This window comes from Lissotriton vulgaris, chromosome 12 (genome assembly GCF_964263255.1).
Source record: "Lissotriton vulgaris chromosome 12, aLisVul1.2, whole genome shotgun sequence".
Classification (NCBI taxonomy): Eukaryota; Metazoa; Chordata; class Amphibia; order Caudata; family Salamandridae; genus Lissotriton; species Lissotriton vulgaris.
In genome coordinates this window covers 440,191,881-440,213,416 of record NC_141700.1, presented here as the reverse complement: position 1 = coordinate 440,213,416, position 21,536 = coordinate 440,191,881, and the positions used below count along the sequence as shown (strand labels likewise).

Below are 21,536 nucleotides of genomic sequence, written 5' to 3'. Positions count from 1 at the left end.
TTGACTAGGTGGTCCTCTCTTCTTATGGGGAGGTGGAGGTGGTGGTGGGGGTGCACCAGCTGCAGCAAGAATGGAAGCCATTGTGGAAGTTCTGAAAAATGGTCTTTCTCTCACCAAGATGAAAGTCAGAGTGAGGAAATAAGGAGGGGTTTACATGATTTGGGGAAAACAAAAGTTCTGAGCCAATGAAAAGTGTTATTTTTAGGTCACATGACCTAGTCATACATCATTTGGAAACCAAAAGTGAAATGAACCAATGAGAAGTTTGATAAACAAGTCACATGACCTGTTCCGCTTACGTTACGCGGCGCGCGCCGCGTCCCAGATCGCTTCCGGTTCGCTGTCCGGAGCACTTCCGGGAGCGCTAACGCGACGCGTCATTAGACGCATTACGCGATAACGTGATACGTCGCGCTTCCGCGGCGCGTCACTGTTCCGCTAACGTAACGTTGACCGGTTCGCGTACTAGATCGCGGCATCAAGATGAGCTAACGGAAAGCTTCCCGGTTCGCGAACTAGAAGCGAAGAAAAAAATATTTAAAAAAAATTATCAATAAATATCTATATATATTTTGGGATTTAAAGAATAATACATTTTACAGCTACAGATGTTAGCTTTTAAAAAACCAATGAAATTCACTGAAAAAACCATAGGTTATAGACCATATATAGTTAGAAATTTGCATTTAAAAAACCATTGAAATTCAATGAAAAAACCATAGGTTATAGACCATATATAGTTAGGAATTCGCATTTACAAAACCTTATTTTACTCGCACAAAACCATTGAAATTCCATATATAGTTAGTTGCACTAACTATATATCGCGCACCCGCAATCCACTGCTGATGATGTCACATATTACATCATTCATGACATGGTCAGTGACATCACTGATGACATCACTGATGACAACATCCAGTGACTGTATGTTTCTGTAAAGTTAAAATATCGCTGAAAAGTCAGCGATATTCATGCATTAGTCAGCAAATGCTCTTAGCCATGTTATCCACTTCCCATTGAACAAGCGCATGGTCTTTTAAAGATTTGTGAAGTACTCGGGGCGGCGGTGTGTGTGTGTCCTCTTTCAGGAGCGGGCGGGGGGGCACTGGCAGCAATTTGCAGGCCAGGCAGTGTTCAACACGTGCATCACCTTTTCTCTGCCTGCTATTGCGCTCCATTCTTCGGAAAGGTAAGAAAAAGAACGTGCATTTGAGTTTGAAATGTCCGATCTTGTAGTAGTACACTTGCAAAGCCCACACATGACAATAACCCGATTCAAGGCCCCATTCACCCGATTTTTAAAAAAAATATAGTACTCCAAGACAGTTACATTTTAAAACTTTATTAATATTTAAATATAACGAACGCAACAAAAACTGTAAATATATTTAACCATTTTTTGAAATTAACCAGAACTATAACGATAACAACAACAACAACAATAATATAACTTTTATGCCTAAATTACGCAAACATTTAGCTAATCTGCTAAAGGGGAGTCGCCATTTCTTTACAATAATCAATAATGAAAAATCCACATCAATAGGGTTGCCCGTTTTCTCGATGCAGCACTATAGTGCAATATACACAGCACCTGGGGTGTCAAGAGTGAACAGGTCTTTCTTTGTTCCATAAGATGTTATCTCCGAGAATGCTGATGCATTGGTGTCTGTACACTTCTTTGTCAATTCTGTCAAGATGATAACTGCTTTATAAACAGACGATATGTTTGTTTCGTCATTAGTGTTAAGTGTGTCTGAAACTACAGTGCCCTTCTGTTTTTTTTTCTTCAGGCTCTACAGAGTTTTGTGTGTTGTTCTTTTGAGCGACAATTATTCCAGAGGTTTCAGGTTCACTTGTTTTGTTCTGCAGTGAGTTAACAGCTTTAGAGAGTTCATGTTTATTTGCTATGTCCTGCTGTTCGTGAACTGCTTCAGAGACGTCAGCCTCATTTTTTATGTTTCAGTAGATCCTGGACCTGCCCGGCCGCGCCCAAAATGGCGCCGGTGTAAATGGGACTCGTAACTGCTTGTTCTGTACTGGTTGCCCAACCTTGATATCACGAGATACATATGCAGTTTTGAAGCACATGGCGGAGGCTTGTCTGCTGTAGTGGGGCGTCCCTTTATCGTTTCAATCGCCATTCCGCCCGCTTTTGCTACACTGTGCCTCATCCGCCATTCAGCTGTTTACCGCCCGCTCTTACGGCTACAGCGTCTCGCTCACCATGTAGTTGAGTTGTTCCCACTCTTGCGGTGCAGCGGTAGGCGGCTGCCACAGGACTCTTAAAATGGCGGCCGGCTCTTCGGATTTGGGCCTGGTCCAGTAAAATGGCCCTGGGACACCTTGGAACTCGGACGCTTGTCTGCCAGGGCTTGGGTTCCATTCTCGAAAGCGTCCCCTCAGCCTTGAAGATTGTACAAAAGTCTTGGGGGCCCTCGACTCCCGCAGGCTTCCGGTGGGGAGCGGCTGCCATGATTTCTTGCGGAATGGCCACGACGGAGCTACGAGATGGTGGTGCTCTCATGGTGACGCCAGCTTCAGTCTGAAACATCCAGAAACAAGGTGGGGCTTTCATCGTTTGGGGAAAAAAAATGTTTTAATCCAATGAAAAGTGTTATTTTTAGGTCACATGACCTAGTCTTACATAATTAGGAAAAGAAAAGTAAAATGAACCAATGAAAAGTTTTATTAACAAGTCACATGACCTGTTATGCTTACGTTACGCGCTGCGCGGCGCGCTCTGGATCGTTTCCGGGAAGCTGCGCCTTGCGCACCGGAGCACTTCCGGGTGCGCTAACGCGTCGCGTCATATGACGCATTACGCGACAATGCAGGTGCAGAATATAGTCAAAATGTCTCCACCAACCAGCGGTCGGAATTCCACCGCTTTCAGCAGTCCAAAAAGTTCGGTCAAATCTTAAGAGCGGGAGCAACTCAACTACATGGTGAGCGAGACGTTGTAGTCGCAAGAGCGAGCGGTAAACAGCTGAATGGCGGAAGAGGCACAGAGTACCAAAAGCGGGCGGAATGGCAACTAAAACGGTAAAGGGGCGCCCTACGACAGCGTGTCTTCAGGTGAAACGGATTGTGGGACAAGGTCCAGAATGAAAGATTCTTCAAAAGGGAAAAAATTCCGCCGGACCCCGGGAGCCGGCCGCCTATGCCGGGGGCGATCTCAGGCCTCACCAGGGCAACACGACTTGGGGAGGGGGCAGGAGCCAAGCGCCCCCTCTCAGTCCGCGCCATCTCACCGCCCCTCGGGGGCCTCCGTCAAGCGGTTTAGGGAGGCACCGTATCACATTGTTTTCCAATGCAGTCAGGTCCACAAATGGACCCCACTTACTTTGAATAGTGAAGCTGCAGCAGGTGCAAATAAGGTTTAAACAGTGTTACAAGAACTGCTTAGAATTCTGAAGTATGGCACTCAATAACCAAGACTTATGCCATTTATGTAAGGCAGTGACATGGAAGCAACTCAGGGACAAAAAGCATGAACGAACATTCACGTATGAAAATCTTATTTGGAGAAGGGGTAGAATCCAAACGCCCCCTGCCAGTTCGCGCCACTACACCGTATGTGGAAAATCTGAAGCCATCATTCTACAAACTCTCAACGCTTGTTATCAGTGCATGAGTTTCATGCTCGATCGATTGAGCTAGCCGGATCGGGCAATAAAAAGTATAAAATAGTTATGTAAATAGTTATTTAATAAAATGTTTTATTCTGTTTCTTTGGTGGTGTGTTGTGTATATTTATAATATTTGCATAGGGTTTGCCGTTATTTTGGGCGGTGTGGGTGGCGGAGTCGAGGTGTTTTGCAGCCCTCATGGTGTGGAGCTCAATTCATTTCACTATTTTCGTATTTCTCATGAAGGGTTATTCCTAATGTTTGTATTTTACCGAGGTTAAAAAGAGATCCAATTAGTGGCCTACTGATTTTGCTCGATTACTTTTATTTTTTTACACGATTTTTCACTATCTGCAAAGACTAAACAGAGTATTGCGACTTTGTGCTTGTTTGTAAATAGAGAATGATCCAAAGAGAACCAATTGTAAAACAGTAAATGCTTGGATAATAATCAATCAAATGGAGAGACAAGCAGGTACGACGGATTACAACAGGGGTAAAGGTCTGCGTTAACTACCGTTCACTATCTGCAAAGAGAGAGTACTACTAAGAGAAAAGAGGGGAGTGGGGAGGGGGGGCAGCGTTCAAAGCACATCAGCGTGCATAAACACGAAAACGTTTTTACCTATCACGTACTTGACATTTGACAGCTTTTGATGTTTGCTATTAAAAAACCATTGAAATTCACAGAAAAAACCATAGGTTATACTCCATATATAGGTAGGAATTTGCATTTACAAAACCTTGAAAATTCAATGAAAAAACCATTGGTTTTAGGCCATATATAGTTAGGGATTTGCATTTAGAAAACCTTATTTTACTCGCATAAAACCATTGAAATTCCATATATAGATATAAGCGCTAACTATATATCGCGCACCCGCAATCCACTGCTGATGATGTCACATATTACATCATTCATGACATGGTTAGTGACATCACTGATGACATCACTGATGACATCTCAAATGACATCACTGATGACATCACTGATAACATCTCATTTGACATGACTGATCACATCACTGATGATATCATTCATGTGATAATACCATGAATCTCTTCAGACTCTAATATAACCTTAGATACAATCAGTGTAAACAGACAGTCACTCATCCATGGAGTTACTCACACACCTAGTCAGTTATGCCAAAAATCAATCACACCTCCATTTTCTCAACTATACAGTTATACACACCTTACTTATTCAAACATATACTAACACATATTTACTTTACTCTCTTATACAATCTCTGATACATGTTCACAATGATCCATACAGCCACTCACACATTCACTAGCTCTTATGCACAGTTATTTATAGATGTCAACTCTCACATGTACTGTGTTTTACATATGTACTTAATTTGACATGTAGCACTGAGATATCCATTCACTCACTAATACACTCATGCACAGTCAACCGCCCATACAGCTGTTTCCACATGCAGTTTTGAATCTATACATATAGTGAATCAACTACTCACACATCTATGTACAGAGTCACACACCTCCCAGCCACCCATACACACACACTCAGTTTCCCATACAAATACTTGGACAACCAATCAATAACCCATATAGTTACTCATATAGCTACTTATCAACACATGCAACAGTTTACAGAACAACAGACATAATGATGCACAAATTAAGACAGTTTAGTCACTAACCCATGCACTCAGTGAGACACATTTAATCACTCACTCATACAGTCAGTCATGCACCTACTAAATCCTTCATCCAGACACTTATACATCCACTCATTCTTCAATATGTAAGACATATTTTAACTTTACAGAAACATACAGTCACTGGATGTTGTCATCAGTGATGTCATCAGTGATGTCATTTGAGATGTCATCAGTGATGTCATCAGTGATGTCACTAACCATGTCATGAATGATGTAATATGTGACATCATCAGCAGTGGATTGCGGGTGCGCGATATATAGTTAGCGCTTATAACTATATATGGAATTTCAATGGTTTTATGCGAGTAAAATAAGGTTTTCTAAATGCAAATCCCTAACTATATATGGCCTAAAACCAATGGTTTTTTCATTGAATTTTCAAGGTTTTGTAAATGCAAATTCCTAACTATATATGGAGTATAACCTATGGTTTTTTCTGTGAATATATATATATATATATAACCTACTGGCGGTCGCCAGTAGGTAGTTATAGTTAGGATTTCTTTTAATGTTAAATCTCATTCTATTTGGAATAACTTTGGCGCCGGTTGTCGAATCTGACTGAAAATTTCCTCACTCCTCACTCATACATATACTCACCCATCATATGAAGTGATACACCTATACATCCTGTTACACACCGACAGTCATCCAAAAGTTACTCACACACATACTCACACATGCAAATAAACTGTTGATCATCCATTTATTTGCATATAGAGCAATACACACACTACCACCTTACTTCTAATGAAAATTACAAATATTTATTCTCTTAAACAATCACTTTTCGAAACACATACTTATTTAAACAGGAACTCTTACAATCTCTTACTCTCACATATACTCACTGATATGCATCAATATTCACATATTCTATATTAAAACATATGTAGTTACTGTTAAAAACACTAGTGAGACAGTAATTTACTCACTAACATACACTTATCCACACTATTCAACCATGCAGTCCTGCACATATGCAGTCTTTAAAATACATACAAAAAAAGAGTTAGTGTAGTAAGTAATTCCCACACTAAACAAAACAGTCACTCATACTGATACTAAAAAAACATCTAATAACCCATACACACACACATGTAGTTACTCACCAACCCATGCAGCCACTTATACACAAAGTGAAACACTGATACATATTTTTTAATTTTTAAACATTACTCCCTAATATATGTATTCACTAAAATACACTTTATAAGCCAGTTAACCAATCATTTATTTTTTATTTTTTTTATTTTTTTTAAAAACATCCGTTAAGACACTTTTTTAAAAATGTATTGTTCCATCGACCTTTCCAAATACATATGTAAAACATATTTATTTTTCATAAAGTCACACATTCACTGGATGGTGTCATCAGTGATGTCATGAGTGATGTCACTGACCATGTCATGAGTGATGTAATATGTGACGTCATCAGCAGTGCATTGCACACACAAGTTATAGTGAGTCCAACTAACTATAACGTGGGAATTTCAATGGTTTTATGTCAGTAAACTTTCCAGCTAACTATAACTGGTGTGAAACCTATGGTTTTTTATGTGAATTTAATAGGTTTTTTTAAATGCAAATTCCTAACTAGAACTGGTGTGAAACCTATGGTTTTTTTCAGTGAATATATATATATATATATATATATATACATAATTAGACACACTGCAGTTGATGTTGAGCAACAACATTACAGAAGCACAGTACCACAATACAATAACAGCACCACAATAGCACAACAGTAATATAACATAACAGCACCAAAACACTAGCACAAAAAGCAATGAGGCAAAACCCCATCTACGGTTGGGTTATAATGGTGTTGTTGGTATTTTGTGCTTTTTTGTGGTTGTTTTGTTGTGTATTGTACTGTTGTTTTTGTATTACTTTTTTATTATTGTGTTATGTTCTGAATTTTCTTTACGTTTCCTGCCAAAAGAAGAATGTTCCATTATATCTCCAGTGTAAAAAGACAATTTTTCATTGCCAAAGTTATTAACTTACCTTTTGTCGAGCTTTAGATCTTTTAGACAAAATCCAGCATCAAACAGTGTCATAGGCTTGGTTATGAAAAAAAAAACAGTGTCATAGGCCATGCCTTGAATCAGCACTTTTCACGATCACTTTATGTGATCTAATCTGTCCTTCTGCCCTCATTAAACATCTGACTCTTATTTGACAGCTGACCACCCTGTGACTGCCCTGCCTACATGCATGGATACTCATTGCTTTCAGCTTCATCACTCTGTATTTCAATGAGCCAAAAGTTTTTCTCATGTCAATAATTTCTGTAATGTGCGTGTGGTTATGCCATCTCTCTTTACTCAAACAATAACAACACCAAGGGCGATTCCATATTTGAAGACTGGGTGTGTTAACACTAGACAAGATTTTTTGAAGGGAGTAGTTTGATAAATGGCAAAGGTTGCATTAAATCAGAGGGAGGATGCTTCTTATGCTGATCAAAAAGGAAACGAGTCCCTGCATCGCTTTATGGCTTTAAAAAAATGGATGCTGCTAGATAAGACTCGAGAACGGGAGTTCCCGGTTAGAGTCTCTGCTCTGCAACATCCTGTGATTCTGGGAAAATCACATTGGGGCATATGTAGGTAATTTCCATTTTGCGATTCTCAAATTGCGATTTTTAAGGAATCACTATTTGAGAATTGCAAAATGGAATGTATGTAATAAATCGCAATTTTTTTGCAAATCTCTAAAATTCCTTGATTGCGATTAGCAAATTGCGAATCGCAATTAAGGAATGAGTGTCCCATTCATTCCGTGGGCCAAGAAGTCCATAGGAATGAATGGGGATACATTCTCAAATTGCGATTTTCTATGAGAAAATCGCAATTTGAGAATCGCAATTCCAAGGGGGTCAGAGTGTCCAAAGGACACCCGTTGCACCCCTGGAATGTGCATGTAAGGACATGCGGTGCATATACATGCCCTAAGGGCATGTCTGTGCGCCACATGGCACTTTGAATTTAAAAAAGAAAATGCATTTTGACAGGAAATCGCAAAATACCACCTACTTGCAGTAGGTGGTATTTTGTGATTCCTTAAGCCAAAATCGCAATTTTCAAGGCACCCCTACATAGCATTTAAGGAATCGCAAAATTGCGATTCCTTAAATGCTTGAGCATAATAAGGAATCGCAATTTTTGCGATTCCTTATTTTGCTATGTAGCCCATACATACCAAAACGCCGTTTGCGATTCACAAACGCCGGAATTCTGTGAATTCCGGCATTTGCTGATCGCAAACGGCTTCCTACATAAGCCCCATAATCTCTCCCGGTGATAAGTTGGCAATAAATATCGTCTGCAAGCACAGAAGGGGGAAATTTTACAAAACCAGGATAAGAAGTTCCCTTCACTCCCCACGGTAAAAACCTGTCATCCAGTTATGGCCAGATACTCAAGAGTTATTATTATATAGCAATACTTGTAATGCCACAAAAAAAAGGTGAAGCTCTTTATACTAATATACCCAAGACAATACCATCAATGTGATTAGAAAAATCGTAGAAAAAGTAAACATCCCGGGAGTAAACAAGGAATTCATCATAACATGTATAACAATGGTACTCAAAAATAAAAAAATTTGTTTAAAGATGTACTTTTTAAACAATGCAAGGGGACCAGCATGGGGGCCACCTGTACCTCCAGCTTGGCATGCTTCTATGTTAGTGCGTTTGAATCCTGTCATATTTATCATGAGATGGCACCTTTCTTCGAGAACATCATCTGGTGGTATTGATTTATTGATGACATTTTGGGAAGGGCTGGTCGTTACACTCAATATGTTCTTTGAGTGGCTACACCTGGGTGACCTTAACCTGAAGTTTACAGCACAATGGAGTAAAAATGCAGTTAACGTTCTATACATTATGATAAAAAATAGTGGTGCCATTCTTACAGTTGAATTGTATACGAAGCCAACAGATAAGAATACCCTATTGTACTATTCCAGTTTCCATCCAAAGTCACAAACAGACAATATACCGTTTGGACAATTCCTGCGGCTGTGCAGGAATTGCTCAACTTTAGATGACTTCTATAAACACTCTGAGGGCGGCTCTGAAAAAAGAAACTGAAAGATAGGGGTTATCCCAAGAAGAAGATAATCAACCACTCGTTTAAGAGAGCGAGATTCTACAACAGAGACAGCATGTTCAATAAAGACAAGAAAGTGATAAGGAATGAAAATATAGTTTTTGTGAGACAATTTTCCAATATGAGCAACAAAATTAAGAACGTTATCAATAAAAAATGGAGTTTGTTAAATGAAGGTGAGGATATTCAACTAAACAAGCCTATCTTCACCTATAGACGAAATCAGAACCTATGTAACAATTGTGTACATACGTATAGAGTTAGCATTAGAACCCAACTGTCCACACTTGATAGACGTAAGGCAGTAGGCAAGTACAAATGCAGTCAGTGTGCTATTTGTGACCAGTGCATTGTCAGTAAGACACTGGAATACCATGAGGCCAAGATAACTTCAAAAAGTCTCAATAACTGCCGTAGTACTAACACCATTTATATCCTATTGTGTCCTTGCGGACTAGGATATGTGGGAGAGACTGGACGGGAATTGAGATCACGACTTACAGAACACAAATCAGCTCTAAAGACTGGCAAAACCAATGCACCATTAGTGGAACATTTAGTTAAAGCCAAACAAAGCCACTTAGATTTCAAATGGTTTGTTTTGGAAAAAATAGAAGGAAAGAAATGTGGATGTAATTTAGAAGAAAATTAAGAGAGTAATCGTATATTTCATATTTGAATACGGTTATGAATGGGCTCAATACCAGGGAAAAATGGAATAAATTCTTGAAATAAGTACTTAGTCTCAACACCTTTATAACTTCGCATATTGCAGCAGTTTGGATTTGGTGGCTGTAAATCTGTGTGATGACATTTATATCTAGATACACACATTTTGTCACTCTTTAGATTAGATCAGATTACATATATATCTGATATAAACAATTTGTTTTCCCATACTTGTGAAATCGATATAGTTTACAAAAAATGTCTTCCCTGTTGGTACGATATAAATTTAAATAGGAATGTACACTCCACTCCAAAACGGCCACCATTAAATGTTGGGGCTAAGGGTCACCGTTGTTAGATCATGTGATGGTAGCATAGGGGGCTGGACAATCACGTCCGACCATGGAGGATTTAAACCATGATGCATTCGAGCACGTGGTCATTTAAGAATGATAGATCAGACGCCCGACTGACTTGAAGGGTTGCAACACAGCGGTTGAGCGATGAAGGAACTATTCTTTGAACTTCTTTGGTCCTGATTAATAGATACTAGATGCTGGACGCATATACGCAGTAACGGCATGAATCTGCAGCGATTTTGAACAAACATCAAATATTTCTTATATGATTTCTGCAACATTCCAGTACTCCGAGGAGATATTGGAGTTTTTCGAACATCGAGCTCTATGAGAAAAGTTTTTTTTATAATTCAATAGGTATGGCTGTTTTTATTTTATAGGCAATGAGGTTTGTTGTTAAATTCTCTAACGATGCATTTCGGAGGGCATGATAATTAGATACCCCCTTACTTATATGAGCTTACAAGCAGTTGTTTTTAATCCTTAGTCCTTATAAGAAAAGGTTGTGTAATAACTACTCATCCTTTTATTTCTTGGCTATTCCTAAACAGAACATATAATGATATTGACTGACTGGGATGTCGATATATTTAAAAGGATTGGAGAATACATTTTCCCTACGAGGATTTTATATGTACTCCTAGGATATCCACTATAACTATTTGGGTGAGTCAAAAACTGAGTGACTTTCTCATATTAATCACCATAATGGAAGACAGTTAAAATAGGTGATTGTATGAGTAGTCTCAACAACACCTTTGGGTTGGTTAATAAGTATAAAGTGGGGGATACTCGTGCTATGTGAGTTGACAATAGCAGACAAACATGCTTGAGAGAGTTGTTTGTCCTGATTATTAGTTCTAACAATATGCTATACATTGCAATGCCACGATATACCATTTTGAGGATAGGAAACCATATATTTGTTTTATAAATTTCGCATGGGGGATTTTGAATATTTAGTTGAGGGATGAAACAGATGATTTTTGCAATATAAGATGTATTTAGTTAGCAATGAGTGTTTATTTATACATAGGTATATATTCGAAGACTATCAAATAGGGGCACATTATACTTGTCTTGATAAAGGTGAGCATTAATCCATCAATACCACCGAAACGCGGTCAACGCTTGGGATATAAGTAAATCCAGTGCACAGGCCAGCACGTGTGACAAGGAAATTTGGATAGACTACTTGTCTGGCATTATACTTTCTGACTTGGATTACTTTATGAACCACTAATAAGTGTATTGTCGTATTTGTTGTTTGTCTCTCGCTTCTTATGTTTTATTATTTTTCTTTTGGAGATTTTGGAGAAGTTGAACACTTTTTATTGTGACTGTAATATCAATGACAATGAAATGAACTATAGATCGGCTTTATAGAAGCACCTATATATTGCACTATTTTGCACTGAAACCCAATACATTTTTGTATATTTCCCCTTTTTAAATTATTGTCTGTGTATTATATGGCACTGATTAAAGATGTATGGTTTTTTAATGATGTGTAAATTGATGATCCGTACTTGACAATTTTTTTTATTGCTTCTAAGGTTTTAAATAAAAAGAGTATACGTTTTTCATCACTTACTAGTGGATGTTTTGTGGCATTACAAGTATAGATAACTCTTAAGTACCTGGTTATAACTGAATGACAATTTTTTACCTTCGGGAGCGCAGGGAACTTCTTTTCCTGGATTGGTTTCGCCCTGTTCCTGTGACACGTGGGGTCTCTCTCTCTCTTTATTGAGTGTTTTTACACAAAACAGCAGTTGTTTTTCAAATTGCCAACTAAATGCTTTTTTTGTAAACGCGCCTCATGCCACTTTCACTTTAAATGCGGCTGTGCACATTTCTTTAGAAAGGTGGCAGCTAGAGAAAAGGGCACGGCCGCCATTAAAGTAAAGTACAAAATGAGGCGGTTGTAAAAATAATAAGTAGTCCATACAGAAATAGAAAAAGACCTACACTGTAAGAAAACTGTAGTTGGCTGGTGCTCCCGTCTTAAAAATGGAGGTGATGTATCGGGAGCACTGGCCAATAAGGATCCAGAAAATCACAGCGATGGAGTTGTGAGCCAATGGCAAGCCGCAGCTGCAATTACAATTTGTAGAGTGATTACAGCGGGTCTTGCAGACAGCGCATGTGCGCTGATGCTCGACCTAAAAAATAGCCCTCTGCCAGATTAATGCCAAACTGCGGTCCTACCACACCAATAAAGGTAAGGCAAATCTTCGCCACAGCGTCATTTTGCTTTGTTAAAATTCTTTGGTTTCATAACCTGAAAAACCCTAACCCTGAAAGGCCTTTCTCTTCTATAAATGAACGTGAAAATGTATGGAGGAAATTTTAGGAAGGTACCACCTAATTTACACACAATAAATCAGAAGTCATTATTAACTGAAATAAATGAATGGACTTGCATGGAGGGATGAGGACAGGAGAGTGATAATTGGGCAGGGAGGTCAGAGCAGTATTCTTGTACCAAGGCAGTAGCCTACCAATTCTTTTATTGCTCACCCTCCTACGTGAAAAAGGTGGTGCACTTCAGTGAGCCTCCTAAAGTCAGTCCTCTGGACGGGAGAAAGGGGGGTCCCATGAACCTCCCAGACATTCCCTTGTAGGCAGGTGCAGTTACTTACTACACCCACCTGTATCAGGATTTCTTTCCCCTTCATAAAAGTGCAGGCTGGTTACCGCCTGCACAGTGAAACACAGAGCGGCCCCCAGGGCAGCACGAGTTCGCAAGTGCCCTGAGGTAAAACGACACAGATTCCTTGTTTGGGTACAGTGCACCTATTTAAAGGAGTGCCGTAGTGTCAACGTGGAAAGTGCACCGTATATAAAATATGGCCCCTTGGGGCCCGATTACATGTAGGGCACACGTTCTCCTTTTGCACCATGGTGCCGGTTTGCAACCCACCTGCACTTTTAAGAGGAGAACAAGATTCCCTTGCAGGCGGGTGCAGTGAGTGACTGCACCCACCTGCAAGAGGCTATCGGGGGCCATTGGACCCCATTGACCCCCTCCAGAGGGCAGTCATCAGGGGGCACTGACAGTGCACCACCTTTTTGTAGCACCCTGTCAATACACATCCTGACAGCTCCTTTGCTTTGCTTTTGCAGAGGTAAAGAGATTTCCTCTTGAGATAGCGCTGGTGCTACTTGTGGGCCAGTGCTATCTGTATTACAGAAGGGGCCATACAAAGCTCTGTGGCCCCTTCTGTAAAACCAAAGTACCCGGGAGGTGCACAAAGGGGGCGCACAAGTCTGTTGCGCCCGTGGCACTTTCTATAATATGGCCCCTGGACTACCATCATACTGTGATTACTCTCTTTTGTTTGACACACACATAAACACACAGTCATACACATAGAACACTACAACATCCAAAAAAATACATAACACTGTACAGAGAACATAGCACACATACATCAAACACAGCCCAGATTATTGTATAGTTGGCTATCAAGTAACCACTACAGCATTAACCACTATGAGACAACACACACATCCACTGCATCACATTAGAAAACGAAAACATTCATCCCTGCAATATATCTCTGGTATGACATACAGCTTGTTACTAGATGACTCACGGCAACACTAACCAGTAAGAAACAGCACACAAACCTCCAATAGAACACATTAGATGGAACATATCACATTCATCCAACACAAAACAGACATAGCAAATGGAAGTCAATGGTTATACTCCTACGACATTAACCCTCTATGGGCCTTATTTAGCCTTTGGTATTGCAGCCAGCAAAAGGATGGTGCAAGCAGAGGTATTGTCTGCTCCATACTAACACAGCACGTCCTAGAACTCTAAATGAGGCAGAGAAACCAAGATGTTGGCTACCAGGGCATCCACCAACCTTTGATGGATGCTGTGTTACCATTACCCGCGGACTTCAACCTGTAAGTGTGCTTGACTATTGAAAGAGCGAGAAGAGCATAAGAAAGGCAAAATGTATGCTACCAAATGCCAGTAACAAAGTAATAAATCAAAAAATGGTACCCGTCTGATGCTAGCAGTAAGAAATATGAGGAGATAACGCAATATAAAAAGACAGGCACACTGACAAGCTGCTCATAAACAGCAAAGTTACTTTGGAGAAGACAATGGCCTCAACAGAACCAGGGCATGCCCAAAGGGGACTGCAGAAAGCTACACACCAGAGAGTGCTAGTACTCTGCTGGAACAGGAGCGGCAGAGACATGAGGCCATGTTGAACTGAACAAGAACCAAATTAATCAACAATGGCAAATAAACAGTACTCAAACAAAACCAGACCAAAATGAACAAGCAGCCCTAACACCTCTGCATATCTGAATTCAAAGGAATGGACCTCAAGCATGACTAGAAATACCACATGACCAGAGAAAGCTTTTTAAAGTAAGTGTAGTGTTTGCTCTAGGTACCTAGTTTTAGGGACAGCGCTAGGGAAATCACAGGTGTGTGCTGTATTGTAGTAAATACGGCACATCCCTGCATTTTGGAAATGTCAGAGCTTGGCACTGCCAAATCTTGTGCAGTTTCGCGCTCTGACAATTTATTGTAAATATGCCCCAGACTGTGCAAATATACAAGCTGGTGCGTCAGAACAATGCATTATGCACGGCTCAGATTTCTCTGTTTCCAACTTTTGAGCATGTCTCATTGACACACAGCTTTAATTTTTAATGAGACACGTTCCTTATTTCTCTACTCAGCGTGTTGGCTAGTTTATCTTCCCTATGTCACCGCATGGAGCTCTGCACCAAACATAATCCAACTGGCTATTAGACGAATGAAGCCTCGATAATTGTACAACTGCAAGAGTTCTATGAGTGTATCACTTTATAACACCATAAGTACTGCCTGTGTGATTACAGAACAAATAAGGCACTGCCTCTGCCTAGGACAGGGGTCTCCAACCGGTCGATCGCGAGCTACCGGTAGCTCGCCGAGACCCTGTGAGTAGCTCGCCGAGTGCTGCTCAATTTATTAGCCCATTTGTTTTATTTTGGGCTGTTCCGGCTTATTTCCTTGTCTGTTGCCCGCCCTCACCCAACGCAGCTGCTCCAATTGGCTTGCGCTTAGATGAGGTGGGGCAGGCCGAAGAGGATTACGTTCCTTTGCTGCAGTCTCGCGAGAGGGAGGATCAGTGGAATGGTGACGAGGGTCGAAGCAATGTGCAAGTCGAGGGAAAATGCCCTAAGGGCACGGACTCAATGCCGAAAAATCTACCTCCCGACGCGATGCATCAGACCTAGAGGCACAGGCGGCCACTGTGGCACAAACCCGGAGGCCCAGAGACCCTGGGCAGCCCCCAGTGCTCCACCAGCATTGTCCCCCCCCCTTCCCCCCCTCCTGCCCCCCCCCCCTGCGGTCAGTGCGGGGCTGAGCCTCTCAGAGACACTCTACCCACAGCGGACCAGAGCCAGTCAAAATATACCGGGAGATGTGGTGAGGGGGAGAGGGGCTCATAAGTGGAGGCCCCCGCCACCCCAACACAAAGGGGGAGGGGTGAACCTGGAACCCCGATCAGGCTTGGGAGACGAGTGCTATGCGCTACATCGCAACATGCAGAAAGGCAACCTTCCCGGTGTCCGACCCTCCGGCTGAGAGGAGGAAGGAACCCTCGTAGTTGGACCCCGCTCCCAGATGCCGACTACAGCAGCCCCCAACGGGCCCTAGGCCCGGGATGTGCAACTGGGGTGGGTTCCTTCACTGCTCGTGCCAGCATGGTGAGACCCGGAGACGATCAGAGGTATTGGGTTTGGGCTCTCAACTCAACTCGCCTGTGCGAGCGGTGCATTGAATTATAACTCCAGTCCTGCTGTGTGGGCGTAACTACTAAGTCCCCGACCCACTTTGCCTCACTCTGCCACCGCCACCGGGAACCCGCTCCTAGTCCATGTCGCTCACGCAGGCAGGCTGAGGTTTGAGGGGACACAGAGACCAACCCCCGGGGGCGCATCCAGCAATACCCCGCAGATTTCTTTGTCTGCGCCGCCCACTGATATCCCCTCAGCCTTTCCTTCAGCAGCCTGGGACCCTGGAGGAGCTCAAGGGCGCAGCCCCCCTGGGTGGGCTTCCCTCCATTCCTGGGACCCCAGAGGAGCTCAAGGGCACCCCTCCCTGGGCGCGGGGGCACCTGCTCATACCCAAGTTTTGCTTTTTAACAACCACAGTGTGCAGGGGATTGAGGAATACATTTGAAGAAAGATTACTGGGGGGGGGGCTCGGCTCTCTGTGCCGTGGGGGAGGGGGCGCAGGAGGGGCTTGATTTTACCTGCAGCTCTTCTGACAGCTGAGTATGGTGCAAGCAGGCCGCGCTGCTGCAAGCTCCAATGATTTGCCGCAAATACCCCTAGCATCCCCCACAGATCGGCAGCAGGAGGTGAGGTCACCCGCACCGCAGCAGGAATCAATCAGACAAGAGAGGGGCTCGGGAGAGACAGTGGTGGCGCAGAGATACCATGAGAGGCAGGACGGAGAGGGGGCCTGGGGGAGACAGTAGGGGTAGGAGGAGAGAGAGGGGCTGGGGAGAGAGAGAGGGGCTGGGGAGAGACAGTGGGGATGGAGAGAGACAGATTGTCGAGATGTCACCGACAGACTTAGGGCGTAGACCGGGAGAGAGGGGGGCAAGGAAAGAGTGAGGGAGAGCCAGAGACGGTGAACAGGGCTCAGGACACGAGCAAGGGCAGGATAAGGGCAGTGTAGGGTTAGAGAAGGGGCAGGAAGCATGGGCAAGGTGCAGAGAGCATGTCCGGGAGCCAGGACAGAGTGCAGGGGTTGGGACAGGGGTACAAAAGGGGGTGGTGATGGACGGAGCATCTGAATCAATCAAACACTCACACCCAGTCAAAAGATCTGGGTTTAATCCATCACCGTTCTTTAGCCCACCCTGCCACCCCAGTTCAGACATGGCTATATGCAAATCAGTCTGACCCTGTGCCTCATGGGAACAGTCCAGCCGAACTGCCAAGCCATGTCTTCCCTGGACCGGAAAGAAGCTTCCGAAGACCGGTTTCTGGCAAGGGACTCACATCTGAGCATACCCTGCCACACTTATGGCGGCCAAAAGCGGTACAAAAGGGGGTGGTGATGGACGGAGCATCTGAATCAATCAAACACTCACACCCAGTCAAAAGATCTGGGTTTAATCCATCACCGTTCTTTAGCCCACTCTGCCACCCCAGTTCAGACATGACTATATGCAAATCAGTCTGATCCTGTACCTCATGGGAACAGTCCAGCCCGAACTGCCAAGCCATGTCTTCCCTGGACCGGAAACAAGCTTCCGAAGACCGGTTTCTGGCATTCCAGCCGTCTTCAGCCCGGCCTGCTTGAATCCAGTGGCAAAGTGAGCAAAGGACTCACGTCTGAGCATACCCAGCCACACTTATGGCGGCCAAAATCGGTACAAAAGGGGGTGGTGATGGACGGAGCATCTGAATCAAACAAACACTCACACCCAGTCAAAAGATCTGGGTTTAATCCATCACCGTTCTTTAGCCCACTTTGCCACCCCAGTTCAGACATGACTATATGCAAATCAGTCTGACCCTGTGCCTCATGGGAACAGTCCAGCCTGAACTGACAAGCCATGTCTACCCTGGACCGGAAACAAGCTTCCGAAGACCGTTTTCTGGCATTCCAGCTGTCTTCATCCCGGCTTGCTTGAATCCAGTGGCAAAGTGAGCAAGGGACTCACGTCTGAGCATACCCTGCCACACTTATGGCGGCCAAAAGCGGTACAAAAGGGGGTGGTGATGGACGGAGCATCTGAATCAATCAAACACTCACACCCAGTCAAAAGATCTGGGTTTAATCCATCACCGTTCTTTAGCCCACTCTGCCACCCCAGTTCAGACATGGCTATATGCAAATCAGTCTGACCCTGTGCCTCATGGGAACAGGCCAGCCCGAACTGCCAAGCCATGTCTTCCCTGGACCGGAAACAAGCTTCGGAAGACCGGTTTTTGGCATTCCAGCCGACTTCAGCCCGGCTTGCTTGAATCCAGTGGCAAAGTGAGCTAGGGACTCAAGTCTGAGCATACCCTGCCACACTTATGGCGGCCAAAAGCGGTACAAAATGGGGGTAGTGATGGACGGAGCATCTGAATCAATCAAACACTCACACCTAGTCAAAAGATCTGGGTTTAATCCATCACCGTTCTTTAGCCCACTCTGCCACCCCAGTTCAAACATGGCTATATGCAAATCAGTCTGACCCTGTGCCTCATGGGAACAGTCCAGCCCGAACTGCCGAGCCATGTCTTCCCTGGACCGGAAACAAGCTTCCGAAGACCAGTTTCTGGCATTCCAGCCGTCTTCAGCCCGGCTTGCTTGAATCCAGTGGCAAAGTGAGCAAGGGACTCACGTCTGAGCATACGCTGCCACACTTATGGCAGCCAAAAGCGGTACAAAAGGGGGTGGTGATGGACGGAGCATCTGAATCAATCAAACACTCACACCCAGTCAAAAGATCTGGGTTTAATCCATCACCGTTCTTTAACCCACTCTGCCACCCCAGTTCAGACATGGCTATATGCAAATCAGTCTGATCCTGTGCCTCATGGGAACAGTCCAGCCCGAACTGCCAAGCCATGGGACAGGGAGCAGAAAGGCAGACATGTTGGGCAGAACAAGGGACAGGGGGAGTGCAGCGATAGAGGACAGTGGGGAGCAGGGCAGGTACAGGTGCACGGACATTAGCCATGGATATGCAGTGAGTAGGGAGTGGGACAGAGGCAGGGTCCTGTGGCACAGAACCGGACAGACAGGGGGCACCGGAAGCACTGAGTGAGAGCAGGGGATGACAGAGCAGAAACAGGGGACAGGGTGCAGGGGGCGAAAGCATGGGCATGGGGCAGGAAGAGGGCACCGGAAGCACCTCTCTAGCTGGTCCATTCTGAGCTTGTGCTGACTGAACCAGAGGTGGGCTGGACCACAATGTGCCTTTTCACTGGCCTCTGTGTGCTCTTCAGGGACACAGGCAGCTCTGGCTTCCCAGCTCTGGCCTCTCCACAGTGAGGCCTTGACTGTTTCATGGTGTCGTGTGGCCACTCAGGTTGTTATGTATGGTTATTTTGTGGTCTGTTTGTGTGACAATTGTGTTGGTTGGTAGTCTGTGCCAATGCTTGTCTGTGGGTTTTTGGCTATTTGTGTGCCGATTTTATTGGCTGGTGGGCTGCTTTTTATTGTAAATTTTTCTGATAGTACCAAACATTGCCTGCTGCAAGCACAAATAGCCAAGTAGTCTTCCATACCTTGAAAAACACCGTCCTACAACATGTCTAAGTTTTACTTATTTTGCAAATGTGGGCCACTTTTTTTTAGCTATTTCATTTGCCTGCCCTATATTTAATAACTTAACAGGTCTAGTTGCAAAGCACACGATTACCCAAAGGTGTCCTGGGGCTGAATAACAGATGTTTATTGTTACCCAATTCAAGGCTATTCATTATATCGACCTCAAATGGATGAAAGGATGAGTGGACCTGCTGGGATTTAAACCTGTGACCATGACGTAAAGCACAGGCCCCTGCAGTGGCTGCTTTAGTGCAGTGAGCCATCGGACACGGCTTATGGTGCTGCTTTTAACTTGGTGCCAGAGCCTCTTTTCTGTCCCATTCCGACAAGCATCAGCCTCCGCTTGCACGGCTTGTGCTTTTGTTGTGTCACTGTTGTGGCTTGTGCTTTAGCTTTTTGTCTCACTGTGCTGCAGAAGGCAGTGCACAGGTAAAAAGGGAAAAAAAGTTGTTTCTTTCAGTGTTATTGTGTTGAAGCCACAGTATGGGGCTCATGGGCTCTAAAGAAATAGGCTTAACGTCAATAAAACTGGGCGGGGGAGGTCGCTCGAAAAATGCGCGAGTTGCTTGGGGTTTAGTAGCTCACGACGATTTTCACTGACCAGAAGTAGCTCACACTACACAAAAGGTTGGAGACCCCTGGCCTAGGATCACCAAGGCTTCAGGGACTGCCGAGGCCCACCCTGCATATTTAAATAACGACCCGGAGTGTGGCGATCCCCGGACTTCAGTGGGCCTCGAACTCTCAGAACAATTAGTAAACAATACACAGGAAGGTGGCGCTTCCCTAGGCTGCAAAACATCTCTGTGCCCTTCCGCGCATAAATACATGTGACATTAAAAACCCCAGTCCTACAGAGACCCCGCAATATAAGAATTGGATTGGCCATGGAACTTTACCCACCCACCAGGGGCCTCATTTAAAAGAACGGGTGAGACCCCGCTTGTTTTTTGTTCATTTCTCTTCATTTTTACCATCCGCATCCCCTCTATTACAGCGATACAAGGTTTTCCTCATCTCGCTTCAAGTAGTCGAACAAGTATTTGCTATCACAGGGTGGAAGCCATGCACCACTCTCTAAAAGCAAACACAAATGTCCACACCCCGGGACATTGTATGAGCTGCGCCTGAGAGGTCGCCCTCCCTACTACCATGATGCACTTGTTAGTATAAATGCATACTAACACTATTTACACACGTGTAGTAGTACAGAGAACAGAATGTAGTGAAGAAGCAGAGGAAGCACAAAATCTAAAAATATAAATCCTACCAGAAGTCGAATGACATAGTTCAATGAGCCGACGACCCTGGCAAGAGTAAAAACAGCTACACAAACAAAACAGGTCTTCAGCACAACACAAGCAATTTTGAAATATTGGTGAGTTGTGCCTTCTTTTTGCCTTCTCCCGCTTGTCGCCAAATTTATGTAGTGATAGGCAAACAGAAGTGGATCCAATAAGTAGATTTATTACAAGAAAACAAGACACCTGAAACAACCACCAACAGGAGCAGACAGCAAAGCAACGGTCTAATCCAGCACCGTGTACAAACTCTGCAAGGTTCCCCTCATGACAGACCTACATTCCTACAATACATACTGAGGACCATAATATCAAGGAACGACATTAAAATTATTGCCGCTTTAGCAGCAGGAAACTGCCGCTAAAATGGCAATAATGGGCTTGATAATATGCTTTAGAGAATTCCAATAGAAGCCCATGTTCTGGTGTTAACATGGG

General features: G+C 43.6%; 1 protein-coding gene across 1 annotated transcript in view; it reads right to left on the bottom strand.

The window, feature by feature from the left end:
* LOC147674136 (inactive hydroxysteroid dehydrogenase-like protein 1) overlaps positions 1–21,536 on the bottom strand; it is a 522,374-nt gene that overhangs the window by 159,210 nt on the left and 341,628 nt on the right. The window lies entirely within an intron of this gene.